Below are 17,102 nucleotides of genomic sequence, written 5' to 3'. Positions count from 1 at the left end.
TTTTAAAGATTTTAGACCAAAAAATGTTTACCAACACTGTCTACGACCATACCAGGTTCAATGCACCCGATCACGTCCGATCTCGGAAGTTAAGCAACGTTGGGATTGGTTAGTACTTGGATGGGTGACCGCCTAGGAATACCAATTGTCTTAGGCACAATATGATTTATTTAAGTTTTACATTTTTAAATACATTAGACCATAAATGTTGACCAATACTGTCCACGACCATACCAGGTTGAATGCACACGATCTCGTCCGACCTCGGAAGTTAAGCAACGTCGGTATTGGTTAGTACTTGGATGGGTGACCGCCTAGGAATACCAATTGTCATAGGCAAAATATGACTTTTAAAATATAATTAAATGTTAACATTTTCAAAGATTTTAGACCAAAAAATGTTGACCAATACTGTCTACGACCATACCAGGTTGAATGCACCCGATCTCGTCCGATCTCGGAAGTTAAGCAACGTCGGGATTGGTTAGTACTTGGATGGGTGACCGCCTAGGAATACCAATTGTCGTAGGCATAATATGATTTATTTAAGTTTTTACATTTTTAAATAGATTAGACCAAAAATGTTGACCAATACTGTCTACGACCATACCAGGTTGAATGCACCCGATCTCGTCCGATCTCGGAAGTTAAGCAACGTCGGGATTGGTTAGTACTTGGATGGGTGACCGCCTAGGAATAGCAATTGTCGTAGGCAAAATATGATTTATTTAAGTTTTTACATTTTTAAATAGATTAGACCAAAAAATGTTGACTATTACTGGCTACGAACATACCAGGTTGAATGCACCCGATATCGTCCGATCTCGGAAGTTAAGCAACGTCGGGATTGGTTAGTACTTGGATGGGTGACCACCTAGGAATACCAATTGTCGTAGGCAAAATATGATTTATTTAAGTTTTTACATTTTTAAATAGATTAGACCTAAAAATGTTGACCAATACTGGCTACGACCATACCAGGTTGAATGCACCCCATCTCGTCCGATCTCGGAAGTTAAGCAACGTCGGGATTGGTTAGTACTTGGATGGGTGACCGCCTTGGAATACCAATTGTCGTAGGCACAATATGATTTGTTTAAGTTTTTACATTTTTAAATAGATTAGATCATAAATGTTGACCAATACTGTCTACGACCATACCAGGTTGAATGCACCCGATCTCGTCCGATCTCGGAAGTTAAGCAACGTCGGGATTGGTTAGTACTTGGATGGGTGACCTCCTAGGAATACCAATTGTCGTAGGCAAAATATGATTTATTTAAGTTTTTACTTTTTTAAATAGATTAGACGTAAAATGTTGAGAAATACTGCTTACGACCATACCAGGTTGAATGCACCCGATCTCGTCCGATCTCGGAAGTTAAGTAACGTCGGGATTGGTTAGTACTTGGATGGGTGACCGCCTAGCAATACCAATTGTCATAGGCAAAATATGATTTTTAAAATATATTTAAATGTTAACATTTTTAAAGATTTTAGACCAAAAAATGTTGACCAATACTGTCTACGACCATACCAGGTTGAATGCACCCGATCTCGTCCGATCTCGGAAGTTAAGCAACGTCGGGATTGGTTAGTACTTGGATGGGTGACCGCCTAGGAATACCAATTGTCGTAGGCAAAATATGATTTATTTAAGTTTTTACATTTTTAAATAGATTAAACCTAAAAATGTTGACCAATACTGCATACGACCATACCAGGTTGAATGCACCCCATCTCGTCCGATCTCGGAAGTTAAGCAACGTCGGGATTGGTTAGTACTTGGATGGGTGACCGCCTAGGAATACCAATTGTCGTAGGCACAATATGATTTGTTTAAGTTTTTACATTTTTAAATAGATTAGACCATAAATGTTGACCAATACTGTCCACGACCATACCAGGTTGAATGCACCCGATCTCGTCCGATCTCGGAAGTTAAGCAACGTCGGGATTGGTTAGTACTTGGATGGGTGACCGCCTAGGAATACCAATTGTCGTAGGCAAAATATGATTTATTTAAGTTTTTACATTTTTAAATAGATTAGACCTAAAAATGTTGACCAATACTGCATACGACCATACCAGGTTGAATGCACCCGATCTCGTCCGATCTCGGAAGTTAAGCAACGTCGGGATTGGTTAGTACTTGGATGGGTGACCGCCTGGAATACCAATTGTCGTAGGCAAAATATGATTTATTTAAGTTTTTACATTTTTAAATAGATTAGACCAAAAAATGTTGACCAATACTGGCTACGAACATACCAGGTTGAATGCACCCGATCTCGTCCGATCTCGGAAGTTAAGCAACGTCGGGATTGGTGAGTACTTGGATGGGTGACCGCCTAGGAATACCAATTGTCGTAGGCAAAATATGATTTATTTAAGTTTTTACATTTTTAAAAAGATTAGACCTAAAAATGTTGACCAATACTGCATACGACCATACCAGGTTGAATGCACCCCATCTCGTCTGATCTCGGAAGTTAAGCAACGTCGGGATTGGTTAGTACTTGGATGGGTGACCGCCTAGGAATACCAATTGTCGTTGGCACAATATGATTTGTTTAAGTTTTTACATTTTTAAATAGATTAGACCATAAATGTTGACCAATACTGTCTACGACCATACCAGGTTGAATGCACCCGATCTCGTCCGATCTCGGAAGTTAAGCAACGTCGGGATTGGTTAGTACTTGGATGGGTGACCGCCTAGGAATACCAATTGCCGTAGGCAAAATATGATTTATTTAAGTTTTTACTTTTTTAAATAGATTAGACGTAAAATGTTGAGAAATACTGCTTACGACCATACCAGGTTGAATGCACCCGATCTCGTCCGATCTCGGAAGTTAAGCAACGTCGGGATTGGTTAGTACTTGGATGGGTGACCGCATAGGAATTCCAATTGTCATAGGCAAAATATGATTTATAAAATATATTTAAATGTTAACATTTTTGAAGATTTTAGACCAAAAAATGTTGACCAATACTGTCTACGACCAAACCAGGTTGAATGCACACGATCTCGTCCGATCTCGGAAGTTAAGCAACATCGGGATTGGTTGCTACTTGGATGGGTGACCGCCTAGGAATACCAATTGTCATAGGCAAAATATTATTTTTAAAATATATTTAAATGTTAGCATTTTAAAGATTTTAGACCAAAAAATGTTTACCAACACTGTCTACGACCATACCAGGTTCAATGCACCCGATCACGTCCGATCTCGGAAGTTAAGCAACGTTGGGATTGGTTAGTACTTGGATGGGTGACCGCCTAGGAATACCAATTGTCTTAGGCACAATATGATTTATTTAAGTTTTACATTTTTAAATACATTAGACCATAAATGTTGAGCAATACTGTCCACGACCATACCAGGTTGAATGCACACGATCTCGTCCGACCTCGGAAGTTAAGCAACGTCGGTATTGGTTAGTACTTGGATGGGTGACCGCCTAGGAATACCAATTGTCATAGGCAAAATATGACTTTTAAAATATATTTAAATGTTAACATTTTCAAAGATTTTAGACCAAAAAATGTTGACCAATACTGTCTACGACCATACCAGGTTGAATGCACCCGATCTCGTCCGATCTCGGAAGTTAAGCAACGTCGGGATTGGTTAGTACTTGGATGGGTGACCGCCTAGGAATACCAATTGTCGTAGGCATAATATGATTTATTTAAGTTTTTACATTTTTAAATAGATTAGACCAAAAATGTTGACCAATACTGTCTACGACCATACCAGGTTGAATGCACCCGATCTCGTCCGATCTCGGAAGTTAAGCAACGTCGGGATTGGTTAGTACTTGGATGGGTGACCGCCTAGGAATAGCAATTGTCGTAGGCAAAATATGATTTATTTAAGTTTTTACATTTTTAAATAGATTAGACCAAAAAATGTTGACTATTACTGGCTACGAACATACCAGGTTGAATGCACCCGATATCGTCCGATCTCGGAAGTTAAGCAACGTCGGGATTGGTTAGTACTTGGATGGGTGACCACCTAGGAATACCAATTGTCGTAGGCAAAATATGATTTATTTAAGTTTTTACATTTTTAAATAGATTAGACCTAAAAATGTTGACCAATACTGGCTACGACCATACCAGGTTGAATGCACCCCATCTCGTCCGATCTCGGAAGTTAAGCAACGTCGGGATTGGTTAGTACTTGGATGGGTGACCGCCTTGGAATACCAATTGTCGTAGGCACAATATGATTTGTTTAAGTTTTTACATTTTTAAATAGATTAGATCATAAATGTTGACCAATACTGTCTACGACCATACCAGGTTGAATGCACCCGATCTCGTCCGATCTCGGAAGTTAAGCAACGTCGGGATTGGTTAGTACTTGGATGGGTGACCGCCTAGGAATACCAATTGTCGTAGGCAAAATATGATTTATTTAAGTTTTTACTTTTTTAAATAGATTAGACGTAAAATGTTGAGAAATACTGCTTACGACCATACCAGGTTGAATGCACCCGATCTCGTCCGATCTCGGAAGTTAAGTAACGTCGGGATTGGTTAGTACTTGGATGGGTGACCGCCTAGCAATACCAATTGTCATAGGCAAAATATGATTTTTAAAATATATTTAAATGTTAACATTTTTAAAGATTTTAGACCAAAAAATGTTGACCAATACTGTCTACGACCATACCAGGTTGAATGCACCCGATCTCGTCCGATCTCGGAAGTTAAGCAACGTCGGGATTGGTTAGTACTTGGATGGGTGACCGCCTAGGAATACCAATTGTCGTAGGCAAAATATGATTAATTTAAGTTTTTACATTTTTAAATAGATTAAACCTAAAAATGTTGACCAATACTGCATACGACCATACCAGGTTGAATGCACCCCATCTCGTCCGATCTCGGAAGTTAAGCAACGTCGGGATTGGTTAATACTTGGATGGGTGACCGCCTAGGAATACCAATTGTCGTAGGCACAATATGATTTGTTTAAGTTTTTACATTTTTAAATAGATTAGACCATAAATGTTGACCAATACTGTCCACGACCATACCAGGTTGAATGCACCCGATCTCGTCCGATCTCGGAAGTTAAGCAACGTCGGGATTGGTTAGTACTTGGATGGGTGACCGCCTAGGAATACCAATTGTCGTAGGCAAAATATGATTTATTTAAGTTTTTACATTTTTAAATAGATTAGACCTAAAAATGTTGACCAATACTGCATACGACCATACCAGGTTGAATGCACCCGATCTCGTCCGATCTCGGAAGTTAAGCAACGTCGGGATTGGTTAGTACTTGGATGGGTGACCGCCTGGAATACCAATTGTCGTAGGCAAAATATGATTTATTTAAGTTTTTACATTTTTAAATAGATTAGACCAAAAAATGTTGACCAATACTGGCTACGAACATACCAGGTTGAATGCACCCGATCTCGTCCGATCTCGGAAGTTAAGCAACGTCGGGATTGGTGAGTACTTGGATGGGTGACCGCCTAGGAATACCAATTGTCGTAGGCAAAATATGATTTATTTAAGTTTTTACATTTTTAAAAAGATTAGACCTAAAAATGTTGACCAATACTGCATACGACCATACCAGGTTGAATGCACCCCATCTCGTCTGATCTCGGAAGTTAAGCAACGTCGGGATTGGTTAGTACTTGGATGGGTGACCGCCTAGGAATACCAATTGTCGTTGGCACAATATGATTTGTTTAAGTTTTTACATTTTTAAATAGATTAGACCATAAATGTTGACCAATACTGTCTACGACCATACCAGGTTGAATGCACCCGATCTCGTCCGATCTCGGAAGTTAAGCAACGTCGGGATTGGTTAGTACTTGGATGGGTGACCGCCTAGGAATACCAATTGCCGTAGGCAAAATATGATTTATTTAAGTTTTTACTTTTTTAAATAGATTAGACGTAAAATGTTGAGAAATACTGCTTACGACCATACCAGGTTGAATGCACCCGATCTCGTCCGATCTCGGAAGTTAAGCAACGTCGGGATTGGTTAGTACTTGGATGGGTGACCGCATAGGAATTCCAATTGTCATAGGCAAAATATGATTTATAAAATATATTTAAATGTTAACATTTTTGAAGATTTTAGACCAAAAAATGTTGACCAATACTGTCTACGACCAAACCAGGTTGAATGCACACGATCTCGTCCGATCTCGGAAGTTAAGCAACATCGGGATTGGTTGCTACTTGGATGGGTGACCGCCTAGGAATACCAATTGTCATAGGCAAAATATTATTTTTAAAATATATTTAAATGTTAGCATTTTAAAGATTTTAGACCAAAAAATGTTTACCAACACTGTCTACGACCATACCAGGTTCAATGCACCCGATCTCGTCCGATCTCGGAAGTTAAGCAACGTTGGGATTGGTGAGTACTTGGATGGGTGACCGCCTAGGAATACCAATTGTCGCAGGCACAATATGATTTATTTAAGTTTTACATTTTTAAATTGATTAGACCATAAATGTTGACCAATACTGTCCAAGACCATACCAGGTTGAATGCACACGATCTCGTCCGATCTCGGAAGTTAAGCAACGTCGGGATTGGTTAGTACTTGGATGGGTGACCGCCTAGGAATACCAATTGTCGTAGGCACAATATGATTGATTTAAGTTTTTACATTTTTAAATAGATTAGACCATAAATGTTGGCGATTACTGTCTACGACCATACCAGGTTGAATGCACCCGATCTCGTCCGATCTCGGAAGTTAAGCAACGTCGGGATTGGTTAGTACTTGGATGGGTGACCGCCTAGGAATACCAATTGCCGTAGGCAAAATATGATTTATTTAAGTTTTTACTTTTTTAAATAGATTAGACGTAAAATGTTGAGAAATACTGCTTACGACCATACCAGGTTGAATGCACCCGATCTCGTCCGATCTCGGAAGTTAAGCAACGTCGGCATTGGTTAGTACTTGGATGGGTGACCGCATAGGAATTCCAATTGTCATAGGCAAAATATGATTTATAAAATATATTTAAATGTTAACATTTTTGAAGATTTTAGACCAAAAAATGTTGACCAATACTGTCTACGACCAAACCAGGTTGAATGCACACGATCTCGTCCGATCTCGGAAGTTAAGCAACATCGGGATTGGTTAGTACTTGGATGGGTGACCACCTAGGAATACCAATTGTCGTAGGCAAAATATGATTTATTTAAGTTTTTACATTTTTAAATAGATTAGACCTAAAAATGTTGACCAATACTGGCTACGACCATACCAGGTTGAATGCACCCCATCTCGTCCGATCTCGGAAGTTAAGCAACGTCGGGATTGGTTAGTACTTGGATGGGTGACCGCCTAGGAATACCAATTGTCGTAGGCACAATATGATTTGTTTAAGTTTTTACATTTTTAAATAGATTAGACCAAAAAATGTTGACCAATACTGGCTACGAACATACCAGGTTGAATGCACCCGATCTCGTCCGATCTCGGAAGTTAAGCAACGTCGGGATTGGTTAGTACTTGGATGGGTGACCGCCCAGCAATACCAATTGTCATAGGCAAAATATGATTTTTAAAATATATTTAAATGTTAACATTTTTAAAGATTTTAGACCAAAAAATTTTGACCAATACTGTCTACGACCATACCAGGTTGAATGCACCCGATCTCGTCCGATCTCGGAAGTTAAGCAACGTCGGGATTGGTTAGTACTTGGATGGGTGACCGCCTAGGAATACCAATTGACGTAGGCAAAATATGATTTATTTAAGTTTTTACATTTTTAAATAGATTAGACCTAAAAATGTTGACCAATACTGCATACGACCATACCAGGTTGAATGCACCCGATCTCGTCCGATCTCGGAAGTTAAGCAACGTCGGGATTGGTTAGTACTTGGATGGGTGACCGCCTGGAATACCAATTGTCGTAGGCAAAATATGATTTATTTAAGTTTTTACATTTTTAAATAGATTAGACCAAAAAATGTTGACCAATCCTGGCTACGAACATACCAGGTTGAATGCACCCGATCTCGTCCGATCTCGGAAGTTAAGCAACGTCGGGATTGGTGAGTACTTGGATGGGTGACCGCCTAGGAATACCAATTGTCGTAGGCAAAATATGATTTATTTAAGTTTTTACATTTTTAAAAAGATTAGACCTAAAAATGTTGACCAATACTGCATACGACCATACCAGGTTGAATGCACCCCATCTCGTCTGATCTCGGAAGTTAAGCAACGTCGGGATTGGTTAGTACTTGGATGGGTGACCGCCTAGGAATACCAATTGTCGTTGGCACAATATGATTTGTTTAAGTTTTTACATTTTTAAATAGATTAGACCATAAATGTTGACCAATACTGTCTACGACCATACCAGGTTGAATGCACCCGATCTCGTCCGATCTCGGAAGTTAAGCAACGTCGGGATTGGTTAGTACTTGGATGGGTGACCGCATAGGAATTCCAATTGTCATAGGCAAAATATGATTTATAAAATATATTTAAATGTTAACATTTTTGAAGATTTTAGACCAAAAAATGTTGACCAATACTGTCTACGACCAAACCAGGTTGAATGCACACGATCACGTCCGATCTCGGAAGTTAAGCAACATCGGGATTGGTTGCTACTTGGATGGGTGACCGCCTAGGAATACCAATTGTCATAGGCAAAATATTATTTTTAAAATATATTTAAATGTTAGCATTTTAAAGATTTTAGACCAAAAAATGTTTACCAACACTGTCTACGACCATACCAGGTTCAATGCACCCGATCACGTCCGATCTCGGAAGTTAAGCAACGTTGGGATTGGTTAGTACTTGGATGGGTGACCGCCTAGGAATACCAATTGTCTTAGGCACAATATGATTTATTTAAGTTTTACATTTTTAAATACATTAGACCATAAATGTTGACCAATACTGTCCACGACCATACCAGGTTGAATGCACACGATCTCGTCCGACCTCGGAAGTTAAGCAACGTCGGTATTGGTTAGTACTTGGATGGGTGACCGCCTAGGAATACCAATTGTCATAGGCAAAATATGACTTTTAAAATATATTTAAATGTTAACATTTTCAAAGATTTTAGACCAAAAAATGTTGACCAATACTGTCTACGACCATACCAGGTTGAATGCACCCGATCTCGTCCGATCTCGGAAGTTAAGCAACGTCGGGATTGGTTAGTACTTGGATGGGTGACCGCCTAGGAATACCAATTGTCGTAGGCATAATATGATTTATTTAAGTTTTTACATTTTTAAATAGATTAGACCAAAAATGTTGACCAATACTGTCTACGACCATACCAGGTTGAATGCACCCGATCTCGTCCGATCTCGGAAGTTAAGCAACGTCGGGATTGGTTAGTACTTGGATGGGTGACCGCCTAGGAATAGCAATTGTCGTAGGCAAAATATGATTTATTTAAGTTTTTACATTTTTAAATAGATTAGACCAAAAAATGTTGACTATTACTGGCTACGAACATACCAGGTTGAATGCACCCGATATCGTCCGATCTCGGAAGTTAAGCAACGTCGGGATTGGTTAGTACTTGGATGGGTGACCACCTAGGAATACCAATTGTCGTAGGCAAAATATGATTTATTTAAGTTTTTACATTTTTAAATAGATTAGACCTAAAAATGTTGACCAATACTGGCTACGACCATACCAGGTTGAATGCACCCCATCTCGTCCGATCTCGGAAGTTAAGCAACGTCGGGATTGGTTAGTACTTGGATGGGTGACCGCCTTGGAATACCAATTGTCGTAGGCACAATATGATTTGTTTAAGTTTTTACATTTTTAAATAGATTAGATCATAAATGTTGACCAATACTGTCTACGACCATACCAGGTTGAATGCACCCGATCTCGTCCGATCTCGGAAGTTAAGCAACGTCGGGATTGGTTAGTACTTGGATGGGTGACCGCCTAGGAATACCAATTGTCGTAGGCAAAATATGATTTATTTAAGTTTTTACATTTTTAAATAGATTAGACCTAAAAATGTTGACCAATACTGCATACGACCATACCAGGTTGAATGCACCCGATCTCGTCCGATCTCGGAAGTTAAGCAACGTCGGGATTGGTTAGTACTTGGATGGGTGACCGCCTGGAATACCAATTGTCGTAGGCAAAATATGATTTATTTAAGTTTTTACATTTTTAAATAGATTAGACCAAAAAATGTTGACCAATACTGGCTACGAACATACCAGGTTGAATGCACCCGATCTCGTCCGATCTCGGAAGTTAAGCAACGTCGGGATTGGTGAGTACTTGGATGGGTGACCGCCTAGGAATACCAATTGTCGTAGGCAAAATATGATTTATTTAAGTTTTTACATTTTTAAAAAGATTAGACCTAAAAATGTTGACCAATACTGCATACGACCATACCAGGTTGAATGCACCCCATCTCGTCTGATCTCGGAAGTTAAGCAACGTCGGGATTGGTTAGTACTTGGATGGGTGACCGCCTAGGAATACCAATTGTCGTTGGCACAATATGATTTGTTTAAGTTTTTACATTTTTAAATAGATTAGACCATAAATGTTGACCAATACTGTCTACGACCATACCAGGTTGAATGCACCCGATCTCGTCCGATCTCGGAAGTTAAGCAACGTCGGGATTGGTTAGTACTTGGATGGGTGACCGCCTAGGAATACCAATTGCCGTAGGCAAAATATGATTTATTTAAGTTTTTACTTTTTTAAATAGATTAGACGTAAAATGTTGAGAAATACTGCTTACGACCATACCAGGTTGAATGCACCCGATCTCGTCCGATCTCGGAAGTTAAGCAACGTCGGGATTGGTTAGTACTTGGATGGGTGACCGCATAGGAATTCCAATTGTCATAGGCAAAATATGATTTATAAAATATATTTAAATGTTAACATTTTTGAAGATTTTAGACCAAAAAATGTTGACCAATACTGTCTACGACCAAACCAGGTTGAATGCACACGATCTCGTCCGATCTCGGAAGTTAAGCAACATCGGGATTGGTTGCTACTTGGATGGGTGACCGCCTAGGAATACCAATTGTCATAGGCAAAATATTATTTTTAAAATATATTTAAATGTTAGCATTTTAAAGATTTTAGACCAAAAAATGTTTACCAACACTGTCTACGACCATACCAGGTTCAATGCACCCGATCACGTCCGATCTCGGAAGTTAAGCAACGTTGGGATTGGTTAGTACTTGGATGTGTGACCGCCTAGGAATACCAATTGTCTTAGGCACAATATGATTTATTTAAGTTTTACATTTTTAAATACATTAGACCATAAATGTTGACCAATACTGTCCACGACCATACCAGGTTGAATGCACACGATCTCGTCCGACCTCGGAAGTTAAGCAACGTCGGTATTGGTTAGTACTTGGATGGGTGACCGCCTAGGAATACCAATTGTCATAGGCAAAATATGACTTTTAAAATATATTTAAATGTTAACATTTTCAAAGATTTTAGACCAAAAAATGTTGACCAATACTGTCTACGACCATACCAGGTTGAATGCACCCGATCTCGTCCGATCTCGGAAGTTAAGCAACGTCGGGATTGGTTAGTACTTGGATGGGTGACCGCCTAGGAATACCAATTGTCGTAGGCATAATATGATTTATTTAAGTTTTTACATTTTTAAATAGATTAGACCAAAAATGTTGACCAATACTGTCTACGACCATACCAGGTTGAATGCACCCGATCTCGTCCGATCTCGGAAGTTAAGCAACGTCGGGATTGGTTAGTACTTGGATGGGTGACCGCCTAGGAATAGCAATTGTCGTAGGCAAAATATGATTTATTTAAGTTTTTACATTTTTAAATAGATTAGACCAAAAAATGTTGACTATTACTGGCTACGAACATACCAGGTTGAATGCACCCGATATCGTCCGATCTCGGAAGTTAAGCAACGTCGGGATTGGTTAGTACTTGGATGGGTGACCACCTAGGAATACCAATTGTCGTAGGCAAAATATGATTTATTTAAGTTTTTACATTTTTAAATAGATTAGACCTAAAAATGTTGACCAATACTGGCTACGACCATACCAGGTTGAATGCACCCCATCTCGTCCGATCTCGGAAGTTAAGCAACGTCGGGATTGGTTAGTACTTGGATGGGTGACCGCCTTGGAATACCAATTGTCGTAGGCACAATATGATTTGTTTAAGTTTTTACATTTTTAAATAGATTAGATCATAAATGTTGACCAATACTGTCTACGACCATACCAGGTTGAATGCACCCGATCTCGTCCGATCTCGGAAGTTAAGCAACGTCGGGATTGGTTAGTACTTGGATGGGTGACCGCCTAGGAATACCAATTGTCGTAGGCAAAATATGATTTATTTAAGTTTTTACTTTTTTAAATAGATTAGACGTAAAATGTTGAGAAATACTGCTTACGACCATACCAGGTTGAATGCACCCGATCTCGTCCGATCTCGGAAGTTAAGTAACGTCGGGATTGGTTAGTACTTGGATGGGTGACCGCCTAGCAATACCAATTGTCATAGGCAAAATATGATTTTTAAAATATATTTAAATGTTAACATTTTTAAAGATTTTAGACCAAAAAATGTTGACCAATACTGTCTACGACCATACCAGGTTGAATGCACCCGATCTCGTCCGATCTCGGAAGTTAAGCAACGTCGGGATTGGTTAGTACTTGGATGGGTGACCGCCTAGGAATACCAATTGTCGTAGGCAAAATATGATTTATTTAAGTTTTTACATTTTTAAATAGATTAAACCTAAAAATGTTGACCAATACTGCATACGACCATACCAGGTTGAATGCACCCCATCTCGTCCGATCTCGGAAGTTAAGCAACGTCGGGATTGGTTAGTACTTGGATGGGTGACCGCCTAGGAATACCAATTGTCGTAGGCACAATATGATTTGTTTAAGTTTTTACATTTTTAAATAGATTAGACCATAAATGTTGACCAATACTGTCCACGACCATACCAGGTTGAATGCACCCGATCTCGTCCGATCTCGGAAGTTAAGCAACGTCGGGATTGGTTAGTACTTGGATGGGTGACCGCCTAGGAATACCAATTGTCGTAGGCAAAATATGATTTATTTAAGTTTTTACATTTTTAAATAGATTAGACCTAAAAATGTTGACCAATACTGCATACGACCATACCAGGTTGAATGCACCCGATCTCGTCCGATCTCGGAAGTTAAGCAACGTCGGGATTGGTTAGTACTTGGATGGGTGACCGCCTGGAATACCAATTGTCGTAGGCAAAATATGATTTATTTAAGTTTTTACATTTTTAAATAGATTAGACCAAAAAATGTTGACCAATACTGGCTACGAACATACCAGGTTGAATGCACCCGATCTCGTCCGATCTCGGAAGTTAAGCAACGTCGGGATTGGTGAGTACTTGGATGGGTGACCGCCTAGGAATACCAATTGTCGTAGGCAAAATATGATTTATTTTAGTTTTTACATTTTTAAAAAGATTAGACCTAAAAATGTTGACCAATACTGCATACGACCATACCAGGTTGAATGCACCCCATCTCGTCTGATCTCGGAAGTTAAGCAACGTCGGGATTGGTTAGTACTTGGATGGGTGACCGCCTAGGAATACCAATTGTCGTTGGCACAATATGATTTGTTTAAGTTTTTACATTTTTAAATAGATTAGACCATAAATGTTGACCAATACTGTCTACGACCATACCAGGTTGAATGCACCCGATCTCGTCCGATCTCGGAAGTTAAGCAACGTCGGAATTGGTTAGTACTTGGATGGGTGACCGCCTAGGAATACCAATTGCCGTAGGCAAAATATGATTTATTTAAGTTTTTACTTTTTTAAATAGATTAGACGTAAAATGTTGAGAAATACTGCTTACGACCATACCAGGTTGAATGCACCCGATCTCGTCCGATCTCGGAAGTTAAGCAACGTCGGGATTGGTTAGTACTTGGATGGGTGACCGCATAGGAATTCCAATTGTCATAGGCAAAATATGATTTATAAAATATATTTAAATGTTAACATTTTTGAAGATTTTAGACCAAAAAATGTTGACCAATACTGTCTACGACCAAACCAGGTTGAATGCACACGATCTCGTCCGATCTCGGAAGTTAAGCAACATCGGGATTGGTTGCTACTTGGATGGGTGACCGCCTAGGAATACCAATTGTCATAGGCAAAATATTATTTTTAAAATATATTTAAATGTTAGCATTTTAAAGATTTTAGACCAAAAAATGTTTACCAACACTGTCTACGACCATACCAGGTTCAATGCACCCGATCACGTCCGATCTCGGAAGTTAAGCAACGTTGGGATTGGTTAGTACTTGGATGGGTGACCGCCTAGGAATACCAATTGTCTTAGGCACAATATGATTTATTTAAGTTTTACATTTTTAAATACATTAGACCATAAATGTTGACCAATACTGTCCACGACCATACCAGGTTGAATGCACACGATCTCGTCCGACCTCGGAAGTTAAGCAACGTCGGTATTGGTTAGTACTTGGATGGGTGACCGCCTAGGAATACCAATTGTCATAGGCAAAATATGACTTTTAAAATATATTTAAATGTTAACATTTTCAAAGATTTTAGACCAAAAAATGTTGACCAATACTGTCTACGACCATACCAGGTTGAATGCACCCGATCTCGTCCGATCTCGGAAGTTAAGCAACGTCGGGATTGGTTAGTACTTGGATGGGTGACCGCCTAGGAATACCAATTGTCGTAGGCATAATATGATTTATTTAAGTTTTTACATTTTTAAATAGATTAGACCAAAAATGTTGACCAATACTGTCTACGACCATACCAGGTTGAATGCACCCGATCTCGTCCGATCTCGGAAGTTAAGCAACGTCGGGATTGGTTAGTACTTGGATGGGTGACCGCCTAGGAATAGCAATTGTCGTAGGCAAAATATGATTTATTTAAGTTTTTACATTTTTAAATAGATTAGACCAAAAAATGTTGACTATTACTGGCTACGAACATACCAGGTTGAATGCACCCGATATCGTCCGATCTCGGAAGTTAAGCAACGTCGGGATTGGTTAGTACTTGGATGGGTGACCACCTAGGAATACCAATTGTCGTAGGCAAAATATGATTTATTTAAGTTTTTACATTTTTAAATAGATTAGACCTAAAAATGTTGACCAATACTGGCTACGACCATACCAGGTTGAATGCACCCCATCTCGTCCGATCTCGGAAGTTAAGCAACGTCGGGATTGGTTAGTACTTGGATGGGTGACCGCCTTGGAATACCAATTGTCGTAGGCACAATATGATTTGTTTAAGTTTTTACATTTTTAAATAGATTAGATCATAAATGTTGACCAATACTGTCTACGACCATACCAGGTTGAATGCACCCGATCTCGTCCGATCTCGGAAGTTAAGCAACGTCGGGATTGGTTAGTACTTGGTTGGGTGACCGCCTAGGAATACCAATTGTTGTAGGCAAAATATGATTTATTTAAGTTTTTACTTTTTTAAATAGATTAGACGTAAAATGTTGAGAAATACTGCTTACGACCATACCAGGTTGAATGCACCCGATCTCGTCCGATCTCGGAAGTTAAGTAACGTCGGGATTGGTTAGTACTTGGATGGGTGACCGCATAGGAATTCCAATTGTCATAGGCAAAATATGATTTATAAAATATATTTAAATGTTAACATTTGTGAAGATTTTAGACCAAAAAATGTTGACCAATACTGTCTACGACCATACCAGGTTGAATGCACCCGATCTCGTCCGATCTCGGAAGTTAAGCAACGTCGGGATTGGTTAGTACTTGGATGGGTGACCGCCTAGCAATACCAATTGTCATAGGCAAGTTTTTACTTTTTTAAATAGATTAGACGCAAAATGTTGAGAAATACTGCTTACGACCATACCAGGTTGAATGCACCCGATCTCGTCCGATCTGGGAAGTTAAGCAACGTCGGGATTGGTTAGTACTTGGATGGGTGACCGCCTAGGAATACCAATTGTCGTAGGCACAATATGATTTATTTAAGTTTTTACATATTTAAATAGATTAGACCATAAATGTTGCCCAATACTGTCTACGACCATACCAGGTTGAATGCACCCGATCTCGTCCGATCTCGGAAGTTAAGCAACGTCGGGATTGGTTAGTACTTGGATGGGTGACCGCCTAGGAATACCAATCGTCGTAGGCAAAATATGATTTATTTAAGTTTTTACTTTTTTAAATAGATTAGACGTAAAATGTTGATAAATACTGCTTACGACCATACCAGGTTGAATGCACCCGATCTCGTCCGATCTCGGAAGTGAAGCAACGGCGGGATTGGTTAGTACTTGGATGGGTGACCGCATAGGAATTCCAATTGTCATAGGCAAAATATGATTTATAAAATATATTTAAATGTTAACATTTTTGAAGATTTTAGACCAAAAAATGTTGACCAATACTGTCTACGACCATACCAGGTTGAATGCACCCGATCTCGTCCGATCTCGGAAGTTAAGCAACGTCGGGATTGGTTAGTACTTGGATGGGTGACCGCCTAGCAATACCAATTGTCATAGGCAAAATATGATTTTTAAAATATATTTAAATGTTAACATTTTTAAAGATTCTAGACCAAAAAATGTTGACCAATACTGTCTACGACCAAACCAGGTTGAATGCACACGATCTCGTCCGATCTCGGAAGTTAAGCAACATCGGGATTGGTTGGTACTTGGATGGGGGACCGCCTAGGAATACCAATTGTCATAGGCAAAATATTATTTTTAAAATATATTTAAATGTTAGCATTTTAAAGATTTTAGACCAAAATATGTTTACCAACACTGTCTATGACCATACCAGGTTCAATGCACCCGATCTCGTCCGATCTCGGAAGTTAAGCAACGTTGGGATTGGTTAGTACTTGGATGGGTGACCGCCTAGGAATACCAATTGTCGTAGGCACAATATGATTTATTTAAGTTTTACATTTTTAAATAGATTAGACCATAAATGTTGA

General features: G+C 39.2%; 40 non-coding genes and 52 pseudogenes across 40 annotated transcripts; all 92 read left to right on the top strand.

Annotated features, from left to right (window-relative positions):
- The first annotated feature begins 38 nt into the window (after positions 1–38).
- Positions 39–157, top strand: LOC146153265 (5S ribosomal RNA; annotated as a pseudogene).
- Positions 158–220: 63 nt separating this feature from the next.
- On the top strand, positions 221–339 carry LOC146153264 (5S ribosomal RNA; annotated as a pseudogene).
- A 74-nt stretch (positions 340–413) lies between these two features.
- Positions 414–532, top strand: LOC146153263 (5S ribosomal RNA). The gene has a single exon (XR_014494880.1). It is a non-coding gene; the product is annotated as a 5S ribosomal RNA (ribosomal RNA).
- A 64-nt stretch (positions 533–596) lies between these two features.
- LOC146153262 (5S ribosomal RNA) lies at positions 597–715 on the top strand. The gene has a single exon (XR_014496678.1). It is a non-coding gene; the product is annotated as a 5S ribosomal RNA (ribosomal RNA).
- Positions 716–780: 65 nt separating this feature from the next.
- LOC146153261 (5S ribosomal RNA) lies at positions 781–899 on the top strand (annotated as a pseudogene).
- A 65-nt stretch (positions 900–964) lies between these two features.
- Positions 965–1,083, top strand: LOC146153260 (5S ribosomal RNA; annotated as a pseudogene).
- A 64-nt stretch (positions 1,084–1,147) lies between these two features.
- LOC146153259 (5S ribosomal RNA) lies at positions 1,148–1,266 on the top strand. The gene has a single exon (XR_014495948.1). It is a non-coding gene; the product is annotated as a 5S ribosomal RNA (ribosomal RNA).
- A 64-nt stretch (positions 1,267–1,330) lies between these two features.
- Positions 1,331–1,449, top strand: LOC146153258 (5S ribosomal RNA; annotated as a pseudogene).
- Positions 1,450–1,523: 74 nt separating this feature from the next.
- On the top strand, positions 1,524–1,642 carry LOC146153257 (5S ribosomal RNA). Its single transcript, XR_014494878.1, has one exon. It is a non-coding gene; the product is annotated as a 5S ribosomal RNA (ribosomal RNA).
- A 65-nt stretch (positions 1,643–1,707) lies between these two features.
- On the top strand, positions 1,708–1,826 carry LOC146153256 (5S ribosomal RNA; annotated as a pseudogene).
- Positions 1,827–1,890: 64 nt separating this feature from the next.
- On the top strand, positions 1,891–2,009 carry LOC146153255 (5S ribosomal RNA). The gene has a single exon (XR_014496798.1). It is a non-coding gene; the product is annotated as a 5S ribosomal RNA (ribosomal RNA).
- Positions 2,010–2,074: 65 nt separating this feature from the next.
- Positions 2,075–2,192, top strand: LOC146153254 (5S ribosomal RNA). The gene has a single exon (XR_014497670.1). It is a non-coding gene; the product is annotated as a 5S ribosomal RNA (ribosomal RNA).
- Positions 2,193–2,257: 65 nt separating this feature from the next.
- Positions 2,258–2,376, top strand: LOC146153253 (5S ribosomal RNA; annotated as a pseudogene).
- A 65-nt stretch (positions 2,377–2,441) lies between these two features.
- LOC146153252 (5S ribosomal RNA) lies at positions 2,442–2,560 on the top strand (annotated as a pseudogene).
- Positions 2,561–2,624: 64 nt separating this feature from the next.
- On the top strand, positions 2,625–2,743 carry LOC146153251 (5S ribosomal RNA). The gene has a single exon (XR_014496620.1). It is a non-coding gene; the product is annotated as a 5S ribosomal RNA (ribosomal RNA).
- A 64-nt stretch (positions 2,744–2,807) lies between these two features.
- LOC146153250 (5S ribosomal RNA) lies at positions 2,808–2,926 on the top strand. The gene has a single exon (XR_014497868.1). It is a non-coding gene; the product is annotated as a 5S ribosomal RNA (ribosomal RNA).
- A 74-nt stretch (positions 2,927–3,000) lies between these two features.
- Positions 3,001–3,119, top strand: LOC146153249 (5S ribosomal RNA; annotated as a pseudogene).
- Positions 3,120–3,192: 73 nt separating this feature from the next.
- On the top strand, positions 3,193–3,311 carry LOC146153248 (5S ribosomal RNA; annotated as a pseudogene).
- Positions 3,312–3,374: 63 nt separating this feature from the next.
- LOC146153247 (5S ribosomal RNA) lies at positions 3,375–3,493 on the top strand (annotated as a pseudogene).
- Positions 3,494–3,567: 74 nt separating this feature from the next.
- Positions 3,568–3,686, top strand: LOC146153246 (5S ribosomal RNA). Its single transcript, XR_014494877.1, has one exon. It is a non-coding gene; the product is annotated as a 5S ribosomal RNA (ribosomal RNA).
- Positions 3,687–3,750: 64 nt separating this feature from the next.
- On the top strand, positions 3,751–3,869 carry LOC146153245 (5S ribosomal RNA). Its single transcript, XR_014496677.1, has one exon. It is a non-coding gene; the product is annotated as a 5S ribosomal RNA (ribosomal RNA).
- Positions 3,870–3,934: 65 nt separating this feature from the next.
- LOC146153244 (5S ribosomal RNA) lies at positions 3,935–4,053 on the top strand (annotated as a pseudogene).
- Positions 4,054–4,118: 65 nt separating this feature from the next.
- LOC146153243 (5S ribosomal RNA) lies at positions 4,119–4,237 on the top strand (annotated as a pseudogene).
- A 64-nt stretch (positions 4,238–4,301) lies between these two features.
- On the top strand, positions 4,302–4,420 carry LOC146153242 (5S ribosomal RNA). Its single transcript, XR_014494876.1, has one exon. It is a non-coding gene; the product is annotated as a 5S ribosomal RNA (ribosomal RNA).
- A 64-nt stretch (positions 4,421–4,484) lies between these two features.
- LOC146153241 (5S ribosomal RNA) lies at positions 4,485–4,603 on the top strand (annotated as a pseudogene).
- A 74-nt stretch (positions 4,604–4,677) lies between these two features.
- On the top strand, positions 4,678–4,796 carry LOC146153240 (5S ribosomal RNA). The gene has a single exon (XR_014494875.1). It is a non-coding gene; the product is annotated as a 5S ribosomal RNA (ribosomal RNA).
- Positions 4,797–4,861: 65 nt separating this feature from the next.
- Positions 4,862–4,980, top strand: LOC146153239 (5S ribosomal RNA; annotated as a pseudogene).
- A 64-nt stretch (positions 4,981–5,044) lies between these two features.
- Positions 5,045–5,163, top strand: LOC146153238 (5S ribosomal RNA). Its single transcript, XR_014496797.1, has one exon. It is a non-coding gene; the product is annotated as a 5S ribosomal RNA (ribosomal RNA).
- Positions 5,164–5,228: 65 nt separating this feature from the next.
- On the top strand, positions 5,229–5,346 carry LOC146153237 (5S ribosomal RNA). The gene has a single exon (XR_014497669.1). It is a non-coding gene; the product is annotated as a 5S ribosomal RNA (ribosomal RNA).
- Positions 5,347–5,411: 65 nt separating this feature from the next.
- On the top strand, positions 5,412–5,530 carry LOC146153236 (5S ribosomal RNA; annotated as a pseudogene).
- A 65-nt stretch (positions 5,531–5,595) lies between these two features.
- LOC146153235 (5S ribosomal RNA) lies at positions 5,596–5,714 on the top strand (annotated as a pseudogene).
- A 64-nt stretch (positions 5,715–5,778) lies between these two features.
- LOC146153234 (5S ribosomal RNA) lies at positions 5,779–5,897 on the top strand. The gene has a single exon (XR_014496619.1). It is a non-coding gene; the product is annotated as a 5S ribosomal RNA (ribosomal RNA).
- Positions 5,898–5,961: 64 nt separating this feature from the next.
- On the top strand, positions 5,962–6,080 carry LOC146153233 (5S ribosomal RNA). The gene has a single exon (XR_014497867.1). It is a non-coding gene; the product is annotated as a 5S ribosomal RNA (ribosomal RNA).
- A 74-nt stretch (positions 6,081–6,154) lies between these two features.
- On the top strand, positions 6,155–6,273 carry LOC146153232 (5S ribosomal RNA; annotated as a pseudogene).
- A 73-nt stretch (positions 6,274–6,346) lies between these two features.
- On the top strand, positions 6,347–6,465 carry LOC146153231 (5S ribosomal RNA; annotated as a pseudogene).
- Positions 6,466–6,528: 63 nt separating this feature from the next.
- Positions 6,529–6,647, top strand: LOC146153230 (5S ribosomal RNA; annotated as a pseudogene).
- A 64-nt stretch (positions 6,648–6,711) lies between these two features.
- LOC146153229 (5S ribosomal RNA) lies at positions 6,712–6,830 on the top strand. The gene has a single exon (XR_014496618.1). It is a non-coding gene; the product is annotated as a 5S ribosomal RNA (ribosomal RNA).
- A 64-nt stretch (positions 6,831–6,894) lies between these two features.
- LOC146153228 (5S ribosomal RNA) lies at positions 6,895–7,013 on the top strand (annotated as a pseudogene).
- A 74-nt stretch (positions 7,014–7,087) lies between these two features.
- On the top strand, positions 7,088–7,206 carry LOC146153227 (5S ribosomal RNA). The gene has a single exon (XR_014498438.1). It is a non-coding gene; the product is annotated as a 5S ribosomal RNA (ribosomal RNA).
- A 65-nt stretch (positions 7,207–7,271) lies between these two features.
- LOC146153226 (5S ribosomal RNA) lies at positions 7,272–7,390 on the top strand (annotated as a pseudogene).
- Positions 7,391–7,455: 65 nt separating this feature from the next.
- On the top strand, positions 7,456–7,574 carry LOC146153225 (5S ribosomal RNA; annotated as a pseudogene).
- Positions 7,575–7,648: 74 nt separating this feature from the next.
- On the top strand, positions 7,649–7,767 carry LOC146153224 (5S ribosomal RNA). The gene has a single exon (XR_014497245.1). It is a non-coding gene; the product is annotated as a 5S ribosomal RNA (ribosomal RNA).
- Positions 7,768–7,832: 65 nt separating this feature from the next.
- LOC146153223 (5S ribosomal RNA) lies at positions 7,833–7,950 on the top strand. Its single transcript, XR_014497668.1, has one exon. It is a non-coding gene; the product is annotated as a 5S ribosomal RNA (ribosomal RNA).
- A 65-nt stretch (positions 7,951–8,015) lies between these two features.
- Positions 8,016–8,134, top strand: LOC146153222 (5S ribosomal RNA; annotated as a pseudogene).
- A 65-nt stretch (positions 8,135–8,199) lies between these two features.
- LOC146153221 (5S ribosomal RNA) lies at positions 8,200–8,318 on the top strand (annotated as a pseudogene).
- Positions 8,319–8,382: 64 nt separating this feature from the next.
- On the top strand, positions 8,383–8,501 carry LOC146153220 (5S ribosomal RNA). The gene has a single exon (XR_014497707.1). It is a non-coding gene; the product is annotated as a 5S ribosomal RNA (ribosomal RNA).
- A 74-nt stretch (positions 8,502–8,575) lies between these two features.
- On the top strand, positions 8,576–8,694 carry LOC146153219 (5S ribosomal RNA; annotated as a pseudogene).
- Positions 8,695–8,767: 73 nt separating this feature from the next.
- On the top strand, positions 8,768–8,886 carry LOC146153218 (5S ribosomal RNA; annotated as a pseudogene).
- Positions 8,887–8,949: 63 nt separating this feature from the next.
- Positions 8,950–9,068, top strand: LOC146153217 (5S ribosomal RNA; annotated as a pseudogene).
- Positions 9,069–9,142: 74 nt separating this feature from the next.
- LOC146153216 (5S ribosomal RNA) lies at positions 9,143–9,261 on the top strand. Its single transcript, XR_014494874.1, has one exon. It is a non-coding gene; the product is annotated as a 5S ribosomal RNA (ribosomal RNA).
- Positions 9,262–9,325: 64 nt separating this feature from the next.
- Positions 9,326–9,444, top strand: LOC146153215 (5S ribosomal RNA). The gene has a single exon (XR_014496676.1). It is a non-coding gene; the product is annotated as a 5S ribosomal RNA (ribosomal RNA).
- A 65-nt stretch (positions 9,445–9,509) lies between these two features.
- LOC146153214 (5S ribosomal RNA) lies at positions 9,510–9,628 on the top strand (annotated as a pseudogene).
- A 65-nt stretch (positions 9,629–9,693) lies between these two features.
- LOC146153213 (5S ribosomal RNA) lies at positions 9,694–9,812 on the top strand (annotated as a pseudogene).
- Positions 9,813–9,876: 64 nt separating this feature from the next.
- Positions 9,877–9,995, top strand: LOC146153212 (5S ribosomal RNA). Its single transcript, XR_014494873.1, has one exon. It is a non-coding gene; the product is annotated as a 5S ribosomal RNA (ribosomal RNA).
- Positions 9,996–10,060: 65 nt separating this feature from the next.
- On the top strand, positions 10,061–10,178 carry LOC146153211 (5S ribosomal RNA). The gene has a single exon (XR_014497667.1). It is a non-coding gene; the product is annotated as a 5S ribosomal RNA (ribosomal RNA).
- Positions 10,179–10,243: 65 nt separating this feature from the next.
- Positions 10,244–10,362, top strand: LOC146153210 (5S ribosomal RNA; annotated as a pseudogene).
- Positions 10,363–10,427: 65 nt separating this feature from the next.
- On the top strand, positions 10,428–10,546 carry LOC146153209 (5S ribosomal RNA; annotated as a pseudogene).
- A 64-nt stretch (positions 10,547–10,610) lies between these two features.
- Positions 10,611–10,729, top strand: LOC146153208 (5S ribosomal RNA). The gene has a single exon (XR_014496617.1). It is a non-coding gene; the product is annotated as a 5S ribosomal RNA (ribosomal RNA).
- A 64-nt stretch (positions 10,730–10,793) lies between these two features.
- Positions 10,794–10,912, top strand: LOC146153207 (5S ribosomal RNA). The gene has a single exon (XR_014497866.1). It is a non-coding gene; the product is annotated as a 5S ribosomal RNA (ribosomal RNA).
- A 74-nt stretch (positions 10,913–10,986) lies between these two features.
- On the top strand, positions 10,987–11,105 carry LOC146153206 (5S ribosomal RNA; annotated as a pseudogene).
- A 73-nt stretch (positions 11,106–11,178) lies between these two features.
- Positions 11,179–11,297, top strand: LOC146153205 (5S ribosomal RNA; annotated as a pseudogene).
- A 63-nt stretch (positions 11,298–11,360) lies between these two features.
- LOC146153204 (5S ribosomal RNA) lies at positions 11,361–11,479 on the top strand (annotated as a pseudogene).
- A 74-nt stretch (positions 11,480–11,553) lies between these two features.
- Positions 11,554–11,672, top strand: LOC146153203 (5S ribosomal RNA). Its single transcript, XR_014494872.1, has one exon. It is a non-coding gene; the product is annotated as a 5S ribosomal RNA (ribosomal RNA).
- Positions 11,673–11,736: 64 nt separating this feature from the next.
- LOC146153202 (5S ribosomal RNA) lies at positions 11,737–11,855 on the top strand. The gene has a single exon (XR_014496675.1). It is a non-coding gene; the product is annotated as a 5S ribosomal RNA (ribosomal RNA).
- A 65-nt stretch (positions 11,856–11,920) lies between these two features.
- LOC146153201 (5S ribosomal RNA) lies at positions 11,921–12,039 on the top strand (annotated as a pseudogene).
- A 65-nt stretch (positions 12,040–12,104) lies between these two features.
- On the top strand, positions 12,105–12,223 carry LOC146153200 (5S ribosomal RNA; annotated as a pseudogene).
- Positions 12,224–12,287: 64 nt separating this feature from the next.
- LOC146153199 (5S ribosomal RNA) lies at positions 12,288–12,406 on the top strand. The gene has a single exon (XR_014494870.1). It is a non-coding gene; the product is annotated as a 5S ribosomal RNA (ribosomal RNA).
- Positions 12,407–12,470: 64 nt separating this feature from the next.
- On the top strand, positions 12,471–12,589 carry LOC146153198 (5S ribosomal RNA; annotated as a pseudogene).
- Positions 12,590–12,663: 74 nt separating this feature from the next.
- Positions 12,664–12,782, top strand: LOC146153197 (5S ribosomal RNA). The gene has a single exon (XR_014494869.1). It is a non-coding gene; the product is annotated as a 5S ribosomal RNA (ribosomal RNA).
- Positions 12,783–12,847: 65 nt separating this feature from the next.
- LOC146153196 (5S ribosomal RNA) lies at positions 12,848–12,966 on the top strand (annotated as a pseudogene).
- A 64-nt stretch (positions 12,967–13,030) lies between these two features.
- On the top strand, positions 13,031–13,149 carry LOC146153195 (5S ribosomal RNA). The gene has a single exon (XR_014496796.1). It is a non-coding gene; the product is annotated as a 5S ribosomal RNA (ribosomal RNA).
- Positions 13,150–13,214: 65 nt separating this feature from the next.
- LOC146153194 (5S ribosomal RNA) lies at positions 13,215–13,332 on the top strand. The gene has a single exon (XR_014497666.1). It is a non-coding gene; the product is annotated as a 5S ribosomal RNA (ribosomal RNA).
- A 65-nt stretch (positions 13,333–13,397) lies between these two features.
- LOC146153193 (5S ribosomal RNA) lies at positions 13,398–13,516 on the top strand (annotated as a pseudogene).
- Positions 13,517–13,581: 65 nt separating this feature from the next.
- Positions 13,582–13,700, top strand: LOC146153192 (5S ribosomal RNA; annotated as a pseudogene).
- A 64-nt stretch (positions 13,701–13,764) lies between these two features.
- LOC146153191 (5S ribosomal RNA) lies at positions 13,765–13,883 on the top strand. The gene has a single exon (XR_014497657.1). It is a non-coding gene; the product is annotated as a 5S ribosomal RNA (ribosomal RNA).
- A 64-nt stretch (positions 13,884–13,947) lies between these two features.
- LOC146153190 (5S ribosomal RNA) lies at positions 13,948–14,066 on the top strand. Its single transcript, XR_014497865.1, has one exon. It is a non-coding gene; the product is annotated as a 5S ribosomal RNA (ribosomal RNA).
- Positions 14,067–14,140: 74 nt separating this feature from the next.
- On the top strand, positions 14,141–14,259 carry LOC146153189 (5S ribosomal RNA; annotated as a pseudogene).
- Positions 14,260–14,332: 73 nt separating this feature from the next.
- Positions 14,333–14,451, top strand: LOC146153188 (5S ribosomal RNA; annotated as a pseudogene).
- A 63-nt stretch (positions 14,452–14,514) lies between these two features.
- Positions 14,515–14,633, top strand: LOC146153187 (5S ribosomal RNA; annotated as a pseudogene).
- A 74-nt stretch (positions 14,634–14,707) lies between these two features.
- LOC146153186 (5S ribosomal RNA) lies at positions 14,708–14,826 on the top strand. The gene has a single exon (XR_014494868.1). It is a non-coding gene; the product is annotated as a 5S ribosomal RNA (ribosomal RNA).
- Positions 14,827–14,890: 64 nt separating this feature from the next.
- Positions 14,891–15,009, top strand: LOC146153185 (5S ribosomal RNA). The gene has a single exon (XR_014496674.1). It is a non-coding gene; the product is annotated as a 5S ribosomal RNA (ribosomal RNA).
- Positions 15,010–15,074: 65 nt separating this feature from the next.
- On the top strand, positions 15,075–15,193 carry LOC146153184 (5S ribosomal RNA; annotated as a pseudogene).
- Positions 15,194–15,258: 65 nt separating this feature from the next.
- Positions 15,259–15,377, top strand: LOC146153183 (5S ribosomal RNA; annotated as a pseudogene).
- A 64-nt stretch (positions 15,378–15,441) lies between these two features.
- On the top strand, positions 15,442–15,560 carry LOC146153182 (5S ribosomal RNA). Its single transcript, XR_014495818.1, has one exon. It is a non-coding gene; the product is annotated as a 5S ribosomal RNA (ribosomal RNA).
- A 64-nt stretch (positions 15,561–15,624) lies between these two features.
- LOC146153181 (5S ribosomal RNA) lies at positions 15,625–15,743 on the top strand (annotated as a pseudogene).
- Positions 15,744–15,817: 74 nt separating this feature from the next.
- Positions 15,818–15,936, top strand: LOC146153180 (5S ribosomal RNA; annotated as a pseudogene).
- Positions 15,937–15,984: 48 nt separating this feature from the next.
- LOC146153179 (5S ribosomal RNA) lies at positions 15,985–16,103 on the top strand (annotated as a pseudogene).
- Positions 16,104–16,167: 64 nt separating this feature from the next.
- LOC146153178 (5S ribosomal RNA) lies at positions 16,168–16,286 on the top strand. Its single transcript, XR_014495934.1, has one exon. It is a non-coding gene; the product is annotated as a 5S ribosomal RNA (ribosomal RNA).
- A 64-nt stretch (positions 16,287–16,350) lies between these two features.
- On the top strand, positions 16,351–16,469 carry LOC146153177 (5S ribosomal RNA; annotated as a pseudogene).
- A 74-nt stretch (positions 16,470–16,543) lies between these two features.
- LOC146153176 (5S ribosomal RNA) lies at positions 16,544–16,662 on the top strand (annotated as a pseudogene).
- Positions 16,663–16,736: 74 nt separating this feature from the next.
- Positions 16,737–16,855, top strand: LOC146153175 (5S ribosomal RNA; annotated as a pseudogene).
- Positions 16,856–16,928: 73 nt separating this feature from the next.
- Positions 16,929–17,047, top strand: LOC146153174 (5S ribosomal RNA). The gene has a single exon (XR_014498119.1). It is a non-coding gene; the product is annotated as a 5S ribosomal RNA (ribosomal RNA).
- Positions 17,048–17,102: the final 55 nt, after the last annotated feature.

This window comes from Ascidiella aspersa, chromosome 4 (assembly GCF_963924565.1).
Source record: "Ascidiella aspersa chromosome 4, kaAscAspe10.2, whole genome shotgun sequence".
NCBI lineage: Eukaryota > Metazoa > Chordata > Ascidiacea > Phlebobranchia > Ascidiidae > Ascidiella > Ascidiella aspersa.
This window is presented reverse-complemented; position numbering and strand designations above follow the sequence as displayed.